Genomic DNA, 21847 nt, shown 5'->3' with positions numbered 1-21847 from the left:
GTCCAGTGTTCTTCACCTGGATTCGACTGATATCTGCTTGTGACACTTACAGCAAGAGCTATATCAGGTCGTGTACATAGCATGGCATACATGAGGCTTCCTATTGCCGATGCATAAGGAATCTTGCTCATGCGTTGAATCTCCTCAGGTGTGTCGGGGCACATCTTTTTGGAGAGATGAATTCCATGCCTTAGGGGTAAAAGACCCCTCTTGGAGTTTTCCATGCTGAATCTCTTCAGCACCTCCTCTATGTACATTTTCTGTGACAGGCCAAGCATCCTTTTAGATCTATCTCTATAGACCTTTATTCCCAAAATATAGGATGCTTCCCCAAGGTCTTTCATGGAGAATTCTTTTGACAACCAGACCTTGACCGAGGTTAGCATGGGAATATCATTCCCAATCAGGAGAATGTCATCTACGTACAGTACGAGAAAAGCGACAGCACTCCCACTAACCTTTTTATAAACACATGGTTCCTCCTCGTTTTTGATGAAATCAAATGTTTTGATTGTATCATCGAAACGAGTGTTCCAACTCCGAGATGCTTGCTTTAGTCCATAGATGGACCTTTGCAGCTTGCAGACCTTGTGATCTCTATCACTGGAAGTGAAACCCAAAGGCTGTTCCATATAGATATCTTCATCAAGATATCCATTCAGGAAAGCAGTTTTCACATCCATCTGCCAGATTTCATAGTCATGAAATGCTGCAATGGCAAGCAATGTCCGGATGGATTTTAGCATGGCTACAGGTGAAAAGGTCTCCTGATAGTCAATACCTTCGCACTGACTATACCCTTTCGCCACAAGCCTTGCCTTATAGGTCTCTACCTCTCCATCCGAACCTATTTTCCTTTTGTAGATCCATTTGCATCCAATAGGTACAATACCTTCTGGTGGATCTACTAAGGTCCAGACTTGGTTGGAATGCATGGAGTCTATCTCTGACTTCATAGCTTTCAGCCATTTCTCGGAATCGATATCAGATATCGCCTCGTTGTAGGTCTTGGGATCCTGTATGTGATCCCTATCTCCCACTAGGAACATTTCCTCGGTATCCTCTTCTAGTATACCTAAGTATCTATCGGGAGGATGGGAGACCCTACTAGATCTACGAGGTGGTTGAGGGACATCGTGTACTGGCTCTGTATGAATGGGTTCTATAGGATCCATGACTCGTTGCTTTTCAGAGACTTTCTCTTCAAGCTCAATTTTCCTCCCACTGCCTCTATCAAGGATAAACTGATTTTCCAAGAAGATGGCATGACGGCTCACAAACACATTGTGATCCTCTGAGACGTAAAAATTGTATCCTAATGACTCTTTAGGATATCCTATAAAACGAGCACTTATGGTCCTAGCCTCTAACTTGTCCGCCTGTAGTCGCTTGACGTGGGCCGGACATCCCCAAATCTTGAGATGACCCAGACTTGGTTTCTTACCATGCCATATCTCATACGGTGTGGTGGGAACGGATTTAGAGGGAACTCTATTCAATAAATAAATCGCTGTGAGTAAGGCATCTCCCCAAAGGAACATAGGTAAATCAGTGAAGCTCATCATGGACCTGATCATATCCAATAGGGTCCGATTTCTCCTCTCTGACACCCCGTTGAGTTGAGGTGTACCCGGAGGTGTCCATTGTGAGACTATGCCGTTTTTCTTTGAGATAGTCTCGGAATTCCCCACTAAGGTATTCTCCTCCCCGATCTGATCGAAGAGCCTTAAGAGGTTTTCCAGTTTGTTTTTCTACTTCATTCTTGAACTCTTTGAACTTTTCAAAAGATTCAGACTTGTGTCTCATAAGATACACATACCCATACCGTGAATAATCATCGGTAAAGGTAATGAAGTAAGAATAACGTCCCCTGGCTAGCACATCGAATGGGCCACATACATCTGTATGTACTAGGGTAAGTATTTCAGTGGTCCTCTCCCCATGTCCTACAAAGGGTAGTCTAGCCATCTTTCCTTGAAGACAGGACTCGCAAACTGGATATGACTCAGAAGTCAATGAACCTAAAAGCCCATCTTTATCCATTTTGTTCATTCTATCTTCTCCAATATGGCCAAGTCTGAGGTGCCACAAATATTTTTGGTTTATCTCATCTCTGGATCTTTTGGATCCTTTGGCACTCACATCTTGCTCGGTAACATTCACAGATACATCCATATGTAAATGGTAGAGACTGTCAATCATAAAACTACGTGCGACTATTTTATTTCTCAAATAAATAGAACAGCAGTCTTTGTCAAATGTAAAAACATGACCTTCCTGTGCTAGACATGAAACAGAAATCAAATTTCTGCTAGCAACAGGTACATAGTAGCAGTCTCTAAGTATTAAACTAAATCCAGACGGTAGTCGCAGATGGTAGGTGCCCACAGCCACAGCAGCAACTTTTGCCCCGTTGCCAACCCGAAGGGTTACCGCACCTTCCGCCAGCCTTCTACTTTCCTTTAGACCCTGCATGGTAGTGCACAAATGAGCACTAGAACCAGAATCTATAACCCAACTAGAAGTAGAAGAAACCGTTAGATTAGTTTCAATAATGAGCAAGTCTATACCTTCTGAAGGTGTGTCACCTTTCTTGTTCTTCAGGCTCTCGAGGTATGAAGGACAGTTTCTCTTCCAGTGGCCTTCGACATTGCAGTGGAAACATTTTCCTTTGTCGTTAGCCTTTTTCTTTTGAACTTCCTTCTTTGGCTTCTTGTCTTTCTTCTGCTTCTTTGCAGGCTTCTTTTTCTTCCAAGTAGACTTTCTCTTGGAACCAGAAGTCAACTCAGCAGCGAGGACATTGCCCCTTGAACCTTTCAAGGCTCCCTCAGCAGTTACCAACATGTTGATTAGTTCAGTCTTAGTGCATTCAATCTTATTCATGTGGTAGTTTACTATAAACTGACCAAATGAATCAGGAAGTGACTGTAGGATCAAATCCACTTGCAATTCCTTGTGCATGTCTATACCGAGCTTCTCAAGCTCCTCTAGGTCCTTAATCATGGTCAGACCGTGATCATGGACAGACTGCCCTTCGCGCATCTTCGCTTTGAAAAGCCTCTTGGACACTTCAAAACGAGCTGTGCGACTCTGCTCACCATACAACTCTTGTAGGTGTGCCAGTATGTCCCTAGCAGTCTTTATATTTTCATGCTGGCATTGGAGTTCATTAGACATAGATGCCATCATATAGCATTTTACTCTAATGTCATCATCCAACCACTTTTTATGCATCTCACGCTGAACATCAGTGGGACGTGCTGGTAATGTGGGGATATCTGAATCGAGTATATAGCCTATCTTCTCACAGTCCAAAACTATTTTGAGATTTCTAAGCCAGTCCTTGTAATTGGTTCCGGTCAGTCGGTTGGTCTCAAGAATACGGGTCAAAGGGTTTGAAGCCGACATTGTATCTGCAGAGAGTAAAGATTCTAGTTAGACTTTTGTACTTGATCCTAATCTGTCCTAAGGTCTTTTAGAACAAATGTGACTCCCACTATTTTCTCGAATTCCTCACACTCCCCTGGTAGGAAAACGGAAATCCCACACGACTAGGGTTTCTAGTGGGTACTGCGGTCCCACCAATTCACATGCCACCTCACCTAACAGTTATTGGTGACACATAGATGGATGAGTGTACAACTCTTGTACAATGCTTCTCAAGCATGTTGCAGTGCAACTTGGTCTCTAAGCCATGAAGACCTCACCTAACAGTTATTGGTCCCATTTCTTAGTTAAGTCTGACCCACCGTATAACCGTAGGAATAAAGTCGTCATTGGGTCCTCACCTAACAGTTATTGGTGCCCAACCCCACCTTTACCCTACAACATCTCATGTCTATAGAGAGGTCCAGCCCCCCAATGCAACTTGACCACTGTATCCAGCCGAGACAAGTCAACATCAGAAAGGCCTTAGCAGCTCTACTACAGTGGAAGACCTATTGACTTAATATTGGTTAATCAGGTCTTAGTGTTTGCAACTTGAGCCTTTCATAAGAGGTAATTGAACAATTGGCCAGGTAAGCAGGTGGGAGGCTCCCCTTACTCAGAGAGTAAGGTCCTAATTAAGTAACCACCTTTCATGCTTTCCTAGACACCAATTAGATCAATTAATCTAATATGACTTGCTCATGTCGGTTCACTCTCGACTTGATTGAGGAGGTTTTAATTTAGGTCTCAATTTGGTTTGCTACATCACATGTAGACCTATCTACCCGACTCTCATTCACATCACATGCAAACGGCGCATTGCAGGCAGTTATAATCGCGGCATCAAATTAAAGCTAAACTTTAACTAGGTGATGATCATGGATTCTAATTAGGTCGTATTACAAGCACATGCACATCAATCGATCAAGTGGTCTTCAACTCTTGAATTGGATCCAAGCTTCCTTGATTCGATCCTTGATCAACTCTTGATCCCATCGCCATCAACCGCTTAGACCCCTGTTCATCTCATGCATCGTCTTCGACTTGATCGTTGATGTACATCACATCACAGAAATACAACCAGATGTAAAATAAAAATAAAAATAATTTACATCTCCTTTTAGGAGGCACGCAGGCCTCTCAAAACATCAAATAAGATGCATGCAAGCATCTGAAAAATTACATGACATCGCAGATCACATCGCAGGTCATTACATTTGATACCAAAAGGGGTTGAATCCTATGATCATCACCGTATGCTACAATTATAATTTCAGATCTGAAAACTAACTGATTATATCATGACATAGGTCGCTGATCATGCTAATCATGATTCTAAACTTTGTAATCCCATTAACAATGCAATTAGAATCATCTTTTTATCACATAAAAATCAGCATGTAAAAAATCAGCACCCCTGAAAAAATCTGCATGCAGAATTTTTCAGCATGCATGATCATTTAATTTTCAGATCTAATATGCCTTTAGATATTTAATTCTTACCTTAATCTACGAAGCCTAGGCTCTGATACCACTGTTGGGAACCCGCCCATGCCGCTGATATTTCAAAAATTTTTCAGATGGCAGCGGAATCGGCATACACGGGTTCGACGTTCATCGCATGAACGCTTGTTTCGAGACCTTTCGTAATTAGGTAAGAATTAAAGCTTTAAAAACAATAGGAAGATCAAATCTTCACCTTGCGCGGGTAGACGATCACCGCGAATCTGAATTCGTGGTTATGGGAGAGGGTTCGCTTGAAGCCGTTCAAACGTCCGGCCTCTACGGGTATCCACACGAAGTAGAGAACCGATCAAAGCTTTCTTGTCTTCCCGGGGTGCTAGCTCCCTTGCAAAGACTCCTTTGATGGCTGATCTCTTCTCTTTCTTTCAACTCTTGAAAGTGCTTGAGAGGAGGAAGAAGAAGGTTGAAGAAGAGGAAGAAGAAGAATCCCCACGCAGCCTTCTTTCTTTTCCCTGCGTTGGAAGGAAGAAGGGAGGAAGAGGATGCCGCCAACCTTTGGCCTTGGTCTTCCTTGCTTGCGGCTGATCACAAGAAGAGAGGAGAGGGAGGCTCACGGCAAGGAGAAGGAGGAGTTCTTCTATGCATAGGGCGCCGGCCTCACACCTCCTTTTATAGCCATCTAGGGTTCCTACTAAGTAGGAACCCTAGACATCTTTCCAAAGAGGGGGCGCCGGCCCCCTCTCTTGTGCCGCACCAATGGATCAAGGGGGAGGGGCTTGCGCCCCTCCCTCTTGGTAAACCCTAGTCCACATTAGGGTTTGCATTGTCCTAATGTGGTCAAGCCCTAATCCTATTAGGTTTAGCCCAAGGGTGAACCAATGGATCCAATCTAGGTAAGTCCTAATCCAATTAGAACTTGAATCAATTTTGACTCAATTGAACTCTTCAATCCTAATCCAATTAGGAGTCTTATTGATTCATTAGATTAATAATTAATTGTGACTTAAGAAACCCTAATCCATATTAGGATGTATTTAGTCCTAATCCAATTAGGATTAGATTTGAATCCGAAGTCCTAATCCAATTAGGATTCCTAGGAATCCTACTCCAAGTAGGAATCCAATTTTAATTCAAAATTCCTAATCTCATTAGGATTGTAGGAATCCTATTCCAAGTAGGAATTCCAGTCCTATTCCAACTAGGATTCCCAGCCCTAATCCAATTAGGACTCTAGGAATCCCTCCCGAAGTAGGATTTGTGTTTAAGTCTAATTAATTAATTCCCTTTGTTTCTTCTTCAACTTCTTATCAATCAAATTGATTTCTTGTGATTCCTAATCACGATTTCAACCATCGGATCGGTCAATACTTCTAGTGTGTGTGACCCCATAGGTTCTATTCTGACTGGTAGTGAGATATATTGTGATCTCTATCACTATATCATTGAAAACTCCTTTCAATGGGTTGGAACGATTCCAACTCAACTCATTAGGGTTTATCGATCATCAAGATAATCCCTATAAGTCCCACCATCCACCAGTGACACCTAGCAGCATGTAGTGGCTACCCAGCAGAATGGAATGATGAACCTCTAGGTGCAGTTAACATGTGATACAGTCCTACTATCGTGGATCCCTACAGGACGGAGGTCATGGACAACTCGTCAAACCCCATCGTCTGTCATATGTCAAGATTTATTTGACTCGAGTTCGATAGTGAAAAACTCTTTCTCCACTGTGTATACTGCCCCGGCCGAGGTCTTACGAACTCAGTCTTATAAATCACATAGGATCTCTCCTTATCTATCAAGGTCGATAGATTCCATATAGGTGCATACCCTACTCCTACAGTGAGCTTACTGCAGCCAATCTACACTGCATGGACCCATATGGCTAGAGACCATGTATGTGTGCAGTCAAACTACAATAACCTCACTGTGAGTAGCCGAAGCACCGCAGGTCAAAGGACCAGTCACACTACTGCAACATCAAGCAAGTCACTGACGAGTGGATAGACATCCAAGTGACTTCTTGTATTGGTCACGCTCAGTACCCTTGTTCTCTAACAAGCACCTGCACTATCACTTCAGTGTCCCTACACTGTGGACTCAAGTCTCGTCCATCCAGAAGGAGAGTGATCTGTGCACTGATCGGATCGATCACCGTCCTCGTGATGATCCTTTGATCAGGAGCATTTAGAAATTAATCACCAATGATACATGGCTCAAATTCTCAACTCTTGAGAATATGTATCATCATCTTATTAATTTCTTGGACGATTCATAGACACATAAACAATATGAATGAAAAAGATGCCTTTTATTTATTCAATAATAAATAGTCAAGTACAAAATTATGTCCCTAGAATCAACAATGTGTCAGCCAAATTGGCTTCTAGGGCATACATCTAACAGTCCGTGCGGCAGAGATGACCGAGCAAGCTCCGACGATGGGCGGCGCCCTCCGTGCACCCCCGCCGGATCGCGCTGCCCGGCGGCGCGCAACGCCGGACCCCCGATCCGCGTGCGAGCGGCGAGCGTCCGGGCGGGCCCCTTTCGCAACTTCCCTCGGTAATCTAAACACCCGTTGCCTCTCGGTCTTCCCCCCGACCCTCTCGGTATTGCTCGGATATGTGCATGCATCGTCCCTCGTAGCCTTTGGTTATCCTCCCCGGGGTGGGCTTTGCGCCGACGCGCCAACGGGGTGGTAGGGGGGCTGCAGCCGCGGCCGCCGCGTTTCGCCATCCGCGCGTGCGCCGCCGGATCCGAGTGGAGGTCGCGGGCGACTCATCGATGCTTGTACTAGGGGCGCATGCCGGCAGCCCCCCGCGGGGTGCCGGACCCCCGATCGGCGTGCGAGGGATGCGCGTCCGGGCGGGCCCCATCTCCAACTTTCCTCGGAACATTAAAACCCCCCGACCCCCTCGGTCTTCGCTCCGACCCTATCGCTATTGCTCGGATATGTGCATCCACCGTCCCTTGTTGCCTCCGGTTATCTACCCCGGGGTGGGCCTTGCGCCGATGCCCCGATGGGGCGGCAGGGGTGCTGCTGCCGCGGCCGGCGCGTTTCGGCATCCGCCCTTGGGGGCTCGGACCCGAGGGGAGGTCGCGGGCGACTCGTCGATGCCTGCACCGGGAGCGCATGCCAGCAGCCCCCGCGGGGTGCCGGACCCCCGATCGGCGTGCGATGGACGGGGGGAGGGGCGGGCCCGGTTTGCAAATTCCCTCGGTACTTTAAAATCTCACGGCCCTGTCGGTGCTCCCTCCGGCCCTATCGCCACTGCTCGTGTTGACCCCCTAATGGATTTTGATGAATACAAAACACTAGAGTATAATTCCCTTTATCTTAACAATTTATTTGAGGATTTCAGGTGTTTAATTAAGAATATTGTTAAGAAATATCTAGGCAAGTTCTCATATTTTTCAAGGATTTATTGAAGAATTTTTGAGTTGAAGAAAACAGATTAGGGGCAGCCGAGACGTCTCCGGGTTGTCCCAGAGACGTCTCTGGCACGAACAGGAAGAATTGGCACGTCTGGAGACGTCCCCGGCACCTGGCGAGGCATCTCGCAGGGTCGGAGTCGACTCCCGACTCTGCGGAGTCGACTCTCTCAGAGACGGCAGAAAGGCCGATTTCAAGGGATGCGCGCGAGTCGTCTCCGAAGGACGCGGAGTCGTCCCCACGAGTAAAAAAGCAAACTTCTCGAGTCGTCCCCAGAGAGCGCGGAGTCGACTCTCTCAGGGGATTCCAGAGGACGTGTTTTTCATTGATAAAACGGCGGAGTCGTCCCCGACGTCGCGGAGTCGTCCCCATGCATAAAGCACAAACATTCCGAGACGTCCCCGTAAAGTGCCGAGCCGACTCTCTCAGAAAAACAGAAAAACAAGAAGTCTTCTTCTTCGGAGTCGTCCCCGTAAAGCGCCGAGTCGACTCCAAACAACGTCAAAAGAAATTTTATACAGCCGAGACGTCTCGCGTTCAAACGGAGACGTCTCCGGAGCGCCTGGGACGCGACTGACACACTTTTATAGGTAAATTTCAATTTCAAACGGTCATATTTTTGTGTCTAACGGATCTATTGCTTTTTGGGCTATAAAAGGAAGCTTTTAAGTGCTTCCAACAACTTCTCACCAACCAAAACACAAGATCATTCAAGAGAGAAGAAAGAGAAAGAGGTTCAAGGGAGTTAGTGCTTTCAAGAGAAGAAATCAAGTGCTTTCAAGCTTTCCCATCTGATTTCGTGCTCAACTACTCACTCCCACTCAGCATTCAAAGCTCACATTCAAGCCAACGCGATCCACATCGGAAGAGCCGCCATTACCCACGCTTCCAACGGCAAAAGGGTTCTTCCGGGTTTTGATATTTCTCATTATTATATTTGCTTCATTAAGAGCTTTTAAAATCTTTATAAAACATTTCATTATTGTGCTTGTTCCAGTCAAGGGACTTGGAACAAGGGAAAGGCGTCCCAAGCCTAGGTGAAATTGGGGGATTGTAGGGTTCGTTGTTAGCCCGGGGTAAAACAACGAGTTGGGTAGTGCACTCGCAAAACTACCGTACTGTAATCGCTGATTATAGTGGAAATTCCCAAAGGTGTTTGGGGAGTGGACGTAGGAGCAGTGGAAGCTCCGAACCACTATAAATCTTTGTGTGTTTGCGTTTGACTGTGGTTGCAACTTTAATTACACCTTTGCACATACACTTGTGTGTTTTGTTTTAATTAGTCAAAAAGTTTTAAAACACCCAATTCACCCCCCTCTTGGGTGACCATCTCTGGGCAACAAGTGGTATCAGAGCAGGTGCTCTGTGTATTCTTTGAAGACCTAACCGTCTTAGCCAAAGATCTAGATGGCAACACCCTTCAACAATGTTCCTGCTGAGGGGCAGGCAACCAATAGACCTCCACTCTTCAATGGGACAAATTATTCCTATTGGAAGACTAGAATGAGGATTTTTATTCAAGCACAAGATTATGCCTTGTGGAGGGTTATAATCAAGGGACCACACGAACCATCTCACATGGTTAATGGCATTCAAGTTTCCAAACCTGAGGAGGATTGGGATGAGAATGATAGTAGGATGGTTCAACTCAATGCTAGAGCCATGAACTCATTATTTTGTGCTCTAGATGTAAATGAGTTCAATAGAGTCTCCACCTGTAGTTCCGCCAAGAAAATATGGGATAGGCTTGAAGTTACCCATGAGGGTACAAATCAAGTCAAAGAGTCTAAAGTGAACATTCTAGTTCACAAATATGAGCTATTTAGGATGGAACCCAACGAAACCATTTCATGCATGTTCACACGCTTCACGGATATAATAAATGGTCTAAAAAATTTGGGTAAATCTTACACTAACCCAGAACTTGTGAGTAAAATTCTCAGGTCCTTGCCAAAAGCTTGGAAAGCGAAGGTCACGGCGATTGTAGAAGCTAAAGACCTCAACACATTGGGACTTGAACAACTATTGGGCTCATTGATGACGCATGAGCTCACAATGAAGCAACATGAAGAAGATTTGCCAAAGAAGAAGACAATCGCACTCAAGGCTACTTCGAGTGTTTGTGAAGAAGAAAGTAGTGAGAGTGAAGAAGAAAGCGAAGATGAGGACTTGGGCTTAATAGTAAGGAAGTTCAAGAAATTCATGAGAAGAAAGAAACCCTTCCCAAGAAAAAAGTTTGGAGGGAGAAATGATTGGGAAAAGAAAAAAGAAAAAGAAAGAGACCCAATCATATGTTATGATTGCAAGAGACCGGGACACATCCGTTCCGAATGCCCTCAACAGAAGAAGCACTATGGAAAGAAGAAGAAGAAGGCGTTGAAAGCAACTTGGGATGATAGCGACACATCCTCCTCCGAGGAGGAGAAGGAAGAGATCGCCAACTTGTGTTTCATGGCATTCGACGACGATGAGGTATGTCAAAGCTCGACTACAAATTTTACTTTAGAAGAATTATATGAAGCTTTTCAAGAGCTCATGAGTGATTGTAGTATGTTAGGAGCAAAGAATAAAGAATTAAAGGCCTCCAATCAGAAACTAAAGGATGACATTAAAAACCTATTGATTGAGAAGGAGAGCTTTGAAAATGTTAACACCATTGACCTAGAAAATAAAAATTCAAAACTTAGCATTGAAAATAAAACGGCAAAAACACTAATTAAGGAATTAAATCTAAAAGTTGAATCCCTACTCAATAGTAATACCTCACTTGCACAAAATGTTGAATTCCTTAAAAATGATAAGGAGGAATTGGCTAAAGAAAATTTGGTTCTTAAAAATGAGGTACATAAGTACAAACCAATTGTGGAGAAATTTACACATAGCTCTGAAAAATTAAATCTTATTCTATCCAATCAAAGAGCTGTTTTTAATAAAGCCGGATTAGGATATAAAACTAGCAAACAACAAAAATATCTAAAGAATTTTTTTGTGAAAGCAAAAGATATCAAGACTGAAAAACCTACATGCTTTCATTGTGGGAAGAGTGGATATAAAGCCTATTCTTGCATTCAAAGAAAGATTCAAACTAACAAGAACACTTTTGTAAAAGGTAAAAACACAACTAAAGTGTGGGTGCCTAAGGGAACCAACTACACTAACCAAGAAGGACCCAAGAAAACTTGGGTACCTAAGAGCTTCACATGATTATTTTGCAGGTATGCCTTGCAGCCGGGAGTAAAAAGAGAATGTGGTATCTTGATAGTGGTTGCTCAAGGCATATGACCGGTGACAAGAGCGTTTTCGTCACCTTGAAATCGAAAGAAAGAGGAGCAGTCACATTTGGAGACAATGCTACAGGTCAAATCACTGGCATTGATAAAATCTTCATATCACCCTCCTCATTTATCGACAATGTATTGTTAGTTAATGGATTAAAACATAATTTATTAAGTATAAGTCAATTTTGTGACAAGGGCTTTAAAGTGTCTTTTGAATCTTCACTATGCATAATTAGTAGTCCAGTTGACAATGAAATCATACTTACGGGGCATAGGCGTGGAAATATTTACATGGTAGATCTTGATGATCTCACCATGAAGGATGGCCAATGTCTTGTAGCCATGGATGCCAAAGTCAATGAGACTAGTTGGTTATGGCATCGTAGGTTAGGGCATGCTAGCATGGATTTAATTTCTAAATTGATTACAAAAGATCTAGTCAAAGGACTACCAAAAATAAACTTTGAAAAGAACAAAATTTGTGTTGCATGTCAATTAGGGAAACAAACAAGAAGTTCTTTCAAGTCTAAGAACATAGTCTCAACATCAAAACCCCTAGAACTAATTCACATGGATTTATTTGGACCCACTAGAACTGCTAGTCTAGGGGGTAAGAAGTTTGGTCTTGTAATTGTTGATGATTTTTCACGTTTTACATGGGTTTCATTTCTTGCACACAAAGATGAGTCCTTTTCCGCTTTTATCAAGTTTCATAATAGGATTTCGAATGAACTCAATCTTAAACTAAAAGCAATTAGGAGTGATCATGGTACCGAGTTTGAAAATCAGCATTTTGAAAAATTTTGTGAAGAAAACGGTATCAATCACAATTTCTCGGCACCTAGGACACCCCAACAAAATGGGGTGGTAGAAAGGAAGAATCGCACACTAGCAGATATGGCTCGTACCATGTTGTTCGAATCGGATCTACCAAAGTACTTTTGGGCTGAAGCAGTAAATACTGCTTGTCATATTTTAAACCGTGCTTTAGTTAGATCTATCTTAAAGAAAACACCTTATGAGTTAATGAAAAATAAGAAGCCCAATATAAGCTATTTTCATGTTTTCGGTTGTTGCTGCTTTATTTTAAATAATGAAAAGGACAATCTAAGTAAATTTAGTGCTAAATCAGATGAGGGGATCTTCTTAGGTTATTCCTCATCTAGTAGAGCATACAGGATCTTCAACAAGAGAACTCTCGTTGTTGAAGAATCCATTCATGTTGTTTTTGATGAAGCTAATGGAGACTCTTCTAGAAAAGAAGAAGATTGTGATGCAGGTATACTTGAAGACAGAATGAAGGAATTCTCTATACAAGATAAACAACATGAGGATGAGATCAAGGAAGATACAATTCAACAAGGTGAAGAAGATCAACCTCCAACGAGAAATCAAGATCTTCCTAAGGAATGGAGGTATGCACATGGTCATCCAAGGGATCTAATCCTTGGTGATCCTTCACAAGGGGTAAGGACAAGATCCTCTCTAAGAAATACTAGTAATTATCTTGCATTCGTTTCACAAATAGAGCCTAAATCATTAGAGGAAGCCGAAAAGGATGAAAATTGGATAAATGCTATGCAAGAGGAATTAAATCAATTTGAAAGAAATCAAGTTTGGACTCTAATGAAAAGACCCCCTAATGTTTCAATTATAGGCACCAAGTGGGTATATAGAAATAAACTAGATGAAGATGGAATAGTGATAAGAAACAAAGCTAGACTAGTTGCCAAAGGCTATAATCAGGAGGAAGGAATAGATTTTGATGAAACGTTTGCTCCTGTTGCTAGGTTAGAGGCTATTAGATTACTTTTGGCATATGCATGCTTCATGGATTTCAAACTCTATCAAATGGATGTAAAAAGTTCCTTTTTAAATGGTTATATAATGGAGGAAGTTTATGTAGGACAACCTCCAGGTTTTGAGAACCACTTACATCTAGATTATGTTTTTAAATTGCATAAAGCACTGTATGGACTTAAGCAAGCCCCTAGGGCATGGTATGAAAGATTAAGTAATTTTTTAATTGAAAATAAGTTTAAGAGAGGAAATGTAGACAAAACCCTCTTCATTAAAAGAAAAGAAAATGACTTATTGCTTGTGCAAATTTATGTGGATGATATAATTTTTGGTGCTACTAATGACAGTCTTTGTCAAGAGTTTGCCAAGCTTATGCAGGGAGAATTTGAAATGAGCATGATGGGTGAGCTCAACTTCTTCCTTGGGCTACAAATAAAACAATCAGAGGAAGGCATCTTCATCAGTCAGTCCAAATATATCAAGGAAATGTTGGAAAAATTCAAGATGAAGGATGCAAAGGAAATCAGCACACCCATGGGCTCAAGTTGCAAGCTTGACAAAGATGAAAAAGGTAAAAGTATAGACTGCAAATTGTACAGAGGTATGATAGGCTCTTTACTTTACCTTACTGCTAGTAGACCAGACATATTATTCAGTGTTTGCATGTGTGCTAGATACCAAGCATGTCCTAAGGAATCACACTTGCAAGCTGTTAAAAGAATATTCAGATATCTAGTAGGAACATCTAATGTAGGCTTATGGTATTCTAAACAATCTGACATAAATTTAATTGCTTATTCCGATGCTGATTTTGCCGGGTGCAAACTCGACAGAAAAAGCACAAGTGGCACATGTCAATTCTTGGGTGCCAATTTGGTTTCTTGGTTTAGCAAGAAACAGAATTCAGTTGCCTTGTCCACAGCTGAGGCTGAGTATATTGCAGCTGGAAGCTGTTGTGCCCAAGTTCTTTGGATCAAGCAACAACTTGAAGATTTCGGTATCAAAATGGACAACATACCAATTAGATGTGATAATACAAGTGCAATTAATTTAACAAAAAATCCTGTTCAACACTCCAAATCAAAACACATAGAGATTAGGCATCACTTTATAAGGGATCATGTGCTGAAAAATGATGTGATGATTGAGTATGTATGTACTGAAAATCAATTGGCCGATATCTTTACAAAGCCCCTTTGTAAAGATAGGTTCAACTTTTTAAGGAATGCTTTGTGCTTGTATGATCCTAGCAAGTAGATTGAATTTGTAATGCAAGCATGTATTGACTTCAATGATTTAATTTGTCAAGCATATGCAATGCTTTGTAAGCTTTAGAGATACATGTGAATGCTACTCAAGCTAATAATACACCTTAAGGTCACAAATAGCAAACCTAGTATCTATTAAGTGAAAACATGAATTTATCAAAGTTAAATGACGAATTGTTTGACTTTCCGGAGGATGGTTACCCTCCCTTTGACTCTTCATGGAGATATTTTCAGAGCCTATTTCATGGGCATTCGAAATTTGGTCAAACATTCCTCATTTCAATATTGATAATTCAAAAAATCATTATCAAACTTTTAATAGGATGTATTATTGAAGGGAAGGATCACCAGCAAACTCACTCTATATTCACCAAAAGAAATCACACTGATTATTGTGGTTGAATAAAATAAATTTGGAAAAGATAGAAATCATTCTGAAATTTTTCAGTGCCGGAGACGTCTCTGGCAAATCACAGAGACGTCCCCCCCCGGCGAGACGTCTCGCATTAGTCACGGAGACATCTCGGGGACCGAACCAAAGTTTTTAAATTAGGTCAAAACAGCTCGAGCCGACCCGAGCTATCCTCTTTCGTCCCCAACGAAAACACAAACCCTAGCCTCCATTTTCTCTCCACCACAAACCGAACCAAAATCTCTCCCATTTCCCTAGGATTTCCAATCCATGGCACCTAAGAGAGCTAGGCGAACGGGTGGGAGGCGTCCTAGAGTAGCAAATGACGACGGGGAACGGAGGGAAGAGCCTTCCGCGCTGTCTCCTCCGGTTGCTCCGCCAACCGTGACCCTTTCCTGTGCAAATCGCACAGTAACCATGGGTAGGTTCATAGATTTCCAGTTTCTAGCGAATGAGGGGTTCTCTATTGGAGAGAGACTCCATGCCCAAGGTTGGGAATACCTATGTACCCTAAACACATCAACCTATCCCGGCCTAGTGAGAGAAATGTTTAGCAATATGGCCTTAGGGGACTCGGGGTACACCGGACATGTCCGAGGGACATTGATAGAAATCAATGAGGATGTTCTATCTAGCGTATTACAAATCCCTAAATACGGTGAGGCTCCGACCTCACATCCCCAAAGAGAGATTGCCCTAAATCTACTTTTAGGAAGAGAGGACTGCGGCCCTCTTGACGTAGTTAACTCCCAAGACCTCAATGCCGAGATGAGATTGCTTTTGAGCATTGTTAACCGGGTCTTGTTTCCAAAAACCGGTCGCTTCGATTTCGTTTCGGAGCGAGATTTAGCTATCATGCACCATATCTTGCTAGGGATTCCCCTAAACCTACCTAGGCTCATGTTGAACTACATCTCCATATGTCATAGGTATTCCAGATTTAGCATACCATATGGGATGATTTTTACCCTACTGTTCAAACATTTTAAGGTTCCAATTCCAGAAAATGAGCCGGCAAAACCTTTAAGAAACACCGATTACTACAATGAGAGCACATTGCATAGAATGGAGTTTCACAAGAAAGATGGGTCTTGGGTTAAGGCCCCTAAAAGAAAATCCCAAACCTTAGAGCCTGAGATCCCACATCAGGAGCCTGACCACCACTCTCCTCCACATAGCCCTATGGCCTTCCCGATGTACCTTCCAGCTCGACTGGACCATCCACCTCTGTGCCTCCTCCTCCTCCTCCAGTCAGTGGATCTTTCTCCCTATCAGATGAACAGATGCACACTCTAGCATCTGTGATATGCCAGCAGATGAGGGAAGAGATGAGATCGATAGTCTCTGCTGAGTTGGCCCCCATCCGTACCTCACATGAAGCTCTCCTACAAGAATTAAAGGAAATCAAAGTTCAGATAGAAGCTACAGCATCAGAATTGGTTCATGTGGGTACCAGCCAAACTTTAAGGTCAATGGAGCTACAGGCTGAATTGAAGATCATATCAGATGGTCTTCAAGAGTTGACGAGCCCTGGAGGCAATGTGGGCACCGTGGCTGCCCAACTTAAAGGAAGAATTGAAAGGGCAAGTCTTGAGTTCGAAGCATTAGTGGCAGCCTTCCATCAATCTCAGGGAGATCAGTTTAGAACTCTACTGGATTCAATAAATTCATTTATAGAGGCAGCGGCTAGGGCTATTGAGCAACGTCGCCGGTGAAGGACATTTTGTAAACATCTAGGGTTCATCTTTTTGTAAAACCCTAGGCTCATTTTGAAACTATTTTTTTTTTTTTTTAAAAAAAAAGGTCTGAAATGAATTCCAAAACAAAGGGGGAGTGAAATGAATGCTGAATTCATTAATAGAAATAACTTGGACAGAGGGAGCATAACTTGAATATCCTTGAGTGATTCATGGTAATATGCTGAATTCTACTAGGAATTGTGTTTTAGGTACCTAAGGAAAATTTGTCCCCGTCATTGTTGATGACAAAAAGGGGGAGTAGAACCAATATATGGAGTATATGGAGTAGAACCTATATATGGAATAGAAAATAGAACAAATATATGGAATGCAAAATACAAAATTTACACTCATACTTAAAAGTTGAATTAGAAAAGATAAAATTGAAGAATATTGGCTTTAAGATAATTGCCCTTCTAGAAAAGAAAGGGAGAGTCAAAAAGTACTTAGCTTTCAATTGTCTTTAGCATCAATATTTCATTAATTTACATCTTAACTTGATTCAAATTCAGTTGATATGCTAAAATTGCTCAAGAGCTACTAAGATCAATACTTATGCATAAGGATAGAACTGAAAGTTGACTATTTTGAATTATGCACACTGTATCTAGCTCTAACCAAAACACAATACTTGTACATCTGATCAAATACTGTGTATATGTTTAAATTTTGAATTTTGCATATACTCAGTGTTTTGTCATCATCAAAAAGGGGGAGATTGTTGACCCCCTAATGGATTTTGATGAATACAAAACACTAGAGTATAATTTCCTTTATCTTAACAATTTATTTGAGGATTTTAGGTGTTTAATTAAGAATATTGTTAAGAAATGTCTAGGCAAATTTCCATATTTTTCAAGGATTTATTGAAGAATTTTTGAGTTGAAGAAAACAGATCAGGGGCAGCCGAGACGTCTCCGGGTTGTCCCAGAGACGTCTCTGGCACGAACAGGAAGAATTGGCACGTCTGGAGACGTCCCCGGCACCTGGCGAGGCGTCTCGCAGGGTCGGAGTCGACTCCCGACTCTGCGGAGTCGACTCTCTCAGAGACGGCAGAAAGACCGATTTCAAGGGATGCGCGCGAGTCGTCTCCGAAGGACGCGGAGTCGTCCCCACGAGTAAAAAAGCAAACTTCTCGAGTCGTCCCTAGAGAGCGCGGAGTCGACTCTCTCAGGGAATTCCAGAGGACGTGTTTTTCATTGATAAAACGGCGGAGTCGTCCCCGACGTCGCGGAGTCGTCCCCATGCATAAAGCACAAACATCCCGAGACGTCCCCGTAAAGTGCCGAGCCGACTCTCTCAGAAAAATAGAAAAACAAGAAGTCAAGGAGTTCTTCTTCGGAGTCGTCCCCGTAAAGCGCCGAGTCGACTCCAAACAACGTCAAAAGAAATTTTATACAGCCGAGACGTCTCGCGTTCAAGCGGAAACGTCTCCGGAGCGCCTGGGACGTGACTGACACACTTTTACAGGTAAATTTGAATTTCAAACGGTCATATTTTTGTGTCTAACGGATCTATTGCTTTTTGGGCTATAAAAGAGAGCTTTTAAGTGCCTTCCAACAACTTCTCACCAACCAAAACACAAGATCATTCAAGAGAGAAGAAAGAGAAAGAGGTTCAAGGGAGTTAGTGCTTTCAAGAGAAGAAATCAAGTGCTTTCAAGCTTTCCCATCTGATTTCGTGCTCAACTACTCACTCCCACTCGGCATTCAAAGCTCACATTCAAGCCAACGCGATCCACATCGGAAGAGCCACCATTACCCACGCTTCCAACGGCAAAAGGGTTCTTCCGGGTTTTGATATTTCTCATTATTATATTTGCTTCATTAAGAGCTTTTAAAATCTTTATAAAACATTTCATTATTGTGCTTGTTCCAGTCAAGGGACTTGGAACAAGGGAAAGGCGTCCCAAGCCTAGGTGAAATTGGGGGATTGTAGGGTTCGTTGTTAGCCCGGGGTAAAACAACGAGTTTGGTAGTGCACTCGCAAAACTACCGTACTGTAATCGCTGATTATAGTGGAAATTCCCAAAGGTGTTTTGGAGAGTGGACGTAGGAGCAGTGGAAGCTCTGAACCACTATAAATTTTTGTGTGTTTGCGTTTGACTGTGGTTGCAACTTTAATTACACCTTTGCACATACACTTGTGTGTTTTGTTTTAATTAGTCAAAAAGTTTTAAAACACCCAATTCACCCCCCTCTTGGGTGACCATCTCTGGGCAACAGCTCGGATATGTGCATCCACCGTCCCTCATTGCCTTCGGTTATCTACCCCATGGTGGGCTTTGCGCCGATGCTCCGAAGGGGTGGCAGGGGGCACGCTCTAGCCCGTGCCACGGCGACCGGGACGTGCATCCCTTGCGACCGGGACGCGTGTCCGGGCCGTTCCCGTTTGCAACCCTCCTCGGTACTTTGGAACCCTTGGGGTGGGCTTTGGGCGGATGCCCCGCTGGGGTGGTAGGGAGGGGGGGCTGCTGCTGCCGCGGCGGGCCTTCCGCTCCACTCCGCACAAGTTCGTCGCCTCGCGGCGGGCGTGCCCGGCACCATTCGTCCCCGAGGGAGCCGGCACGCGCCCGCCGAGGCCCCGGCGCATGGGCGCCGCCGCCGGCCGTCCGCGCGGTGGCCGTGCGACGGCTTCCTCCGTCGGCCCTCCCGGGACGCGCGACCCGTGCGACCGGGATGCGCATCCCGTGCGACCGGGACGCGTGTCCGGGCCGTTCCCATTTGCAACGCTCCACGGTACTTTGGAACGCTTGGGGTGGGCTTTGAGCGGATGCCCCGTTGGGGTGGTAGGGAGGGGGGGCTGCTGCTGCCGCGGCGGGCCTTCCGCTCCACTCCGCACAAGTCCGTCGCCTCGCGGCGGGCGTGCCCGGCACCGTTCGTCCCCGTGGGAGCCGGCCCGCACCTGCCGAGGCCCCGGCGCATGGGCGCCGCCGCCGGCCGTCCGCGCGGCGGCCGTGCGCCGGCTTCCTCCATCGGCCCTCCCGGGACGCGCGACCCGGGCGACCGGGACGCGCATCCCGTGCGACCGGGATGCGTGTCCGGGCGGTTCCCGTTTGCAACGCTCCTCGGTACTTTGGAACGCTTGGGGTGGACTTTGGGCGGATGCCCCGTCGGGGTGGTAGGGAGGGGGGGCTGCTGCCGCCGCGGCAGTTCTTCCGCCCCACTCTGCAGAAGTCCGTTGCCTCGTGGCGGTCGTGCCCGGCACCGTTCGTCCCCGACGGAGCCGGCGCGCGCCCGCCGACTTTCCGGCGCACGGGCGCCGCCGCCGGCCGTCCGTGCGCGGCGGCCGTGCGCCACTTCGGCTTCATCCGTCGGCCCTCCCGGGACGCGCGACCCGTGCGACTGGGACGCGCATCCCGTGCGACCGGGAGGCGTGTCCGGGCCGTTCCCGTTTGCAACGCTCCTCGGTACTTTGGAAAGCTTGGGGTGGGCTTTGGGCGGATGCCCCGCCGAGATGGTAGGGAGGGGGGGTCTGCTGCCGCCACGGCGGGCCTTCCGCTCCACTCCGCACAGGACCGTTGCCTCGCGGCGGACTTGCCCGGCCCATCTCGTCCCCGACGGAGCCGGCACGCGCCTGCCGGCTTCCCGGCGCACGGGCGCTGCCTTCGGCCGTCCGTGCCCGGCGGCCGTGCGCCACTTCGGCTCCCTCCATCGGCCCTCCCGGGAAGCGCATCCCGGACATTTAGGATGCGCACCCCGTGCGACCGGGACGCGCGTCCGGGCCGTTTCCGTGTGCAATGCTCCTCGATTCGTTGGAACCCTTGGGGTGGGCCTTCGGAGGATGCCCCGCTGGGGAGGTAAGGGGGTGTGTCCGGCCTGGGCGGGCCTTCCGCTCCGCCCAAGTCCGTCGGAAAGCCCGGATGGTCGCGCCATGCGGGCGGGCGGGCGCGCCGCGCGTGCGCGGGGCCGTTGGCCGGAGCCGCGCAAGGACGGGCGCGCTGGGCCGATCGGCCGCTCGGACGCGCGCTTCATCCTGCTCCCGCGACTTGGCGCGCGCGGCCGTGGCATGGTCGCTCGGTTCTGCGCATGCGGCCCGCGCGGATGGGCGCGTTGTGCGGGCGGGCGGGCCGCGCGGGCGGGCGGCCGTTGCCCGGGGCCGGGCAAGGACGGGCGCGCTAGGCCGATCGGCCTCTCGGATGCGCGCGCCGTCCCGCAGTCGCGCCTCGGCGCGCGCGCGGCCGCGGCGCGGTCGCTCGATTCTGCGCATGGCCGGGCGCCCTCGGCCGAGCGGCGCGCGGGCGCTCGCGCGCGGCGGGGGCGCTCGGGCGGGCGCTCGGGCGGGCGCGCGGGCGCTCGCGCGCGGCGGGGGCGCTCGGGCGGGCGCGCGGCCGTCGCGCCAGGACCCTGGCCCGGGCGGGCGCGCTCATGTTCATTCTTTCTGGTGCGCATGCGGCACGGCGCCCGGGCCCTTGCTCCGCCGAGCATTCGGGCGCGGGCGCGCGCGCGGGGCCTGCCGCCCGGCCCTGCGCGCTTTCGAGCGCCCCGCCTCGCGCGGGTGGCCGGGCACCAGGGGCCGAATCTCGGGGGCGCTCTCGGAGTCCGTTTCTTGGGGGCGGGCGCGGTCTGGCCTGTCGGTTTGGATTGGCGCGTTGGGGCCGCGCCCGATGGTGCTGAGCTTGGCTCGGCTGTGTGTGGTTTGGCCTCCAAGGCCCGTAGCTTTTCCAAATGAGTCCCTTGGTCTTCGCGGTATCTCGTGCTCGGCGATGCTCCGCTGTCGGCGCCCTGATGGCGACCCCTCCTTCATGCGTGTCCGGGCCGAAAGGCTCCGCGCGTGGGGGATGGGCGCGCGGGGAGCGACGCGGCCGCGATCGTGTCGACGCGTGAGCGGTCTCGGTTACGCATCCCGCGGCGGGCTCCCTGCCTCGCTGCAGCCAACCGTCGCTGGGTGCTTCCCTTCACTCCTGCTCGGTGGGCCTCTTTCGTGCCCCATTGCGATCCGTTGGTTTGCCCGTGCGGCCTACCCCCCTCGTGGGGGACACGTCGGCGTCCCATGTGCCTCTTCCAAACCCCTCGCCT

This window comes from Phoenix dactylifera, chromosome 10 (assembly GCF_051530095.1).
Source record: "Phoenix dactylifera cultivar Ajwa chromosome 10, Ajwa_hap1_PhDact_Kaust_v1.1, whole genome shotgun sequence".
NCBI lineage: Eukaryota > Viridiplantae > Streptophyta > Magnoliopsida > Arecales > Arecaceae > Phoenix > Phoenix dactylifera.
Note: the sequence above shows the minus strand (reverse complement) of the source record.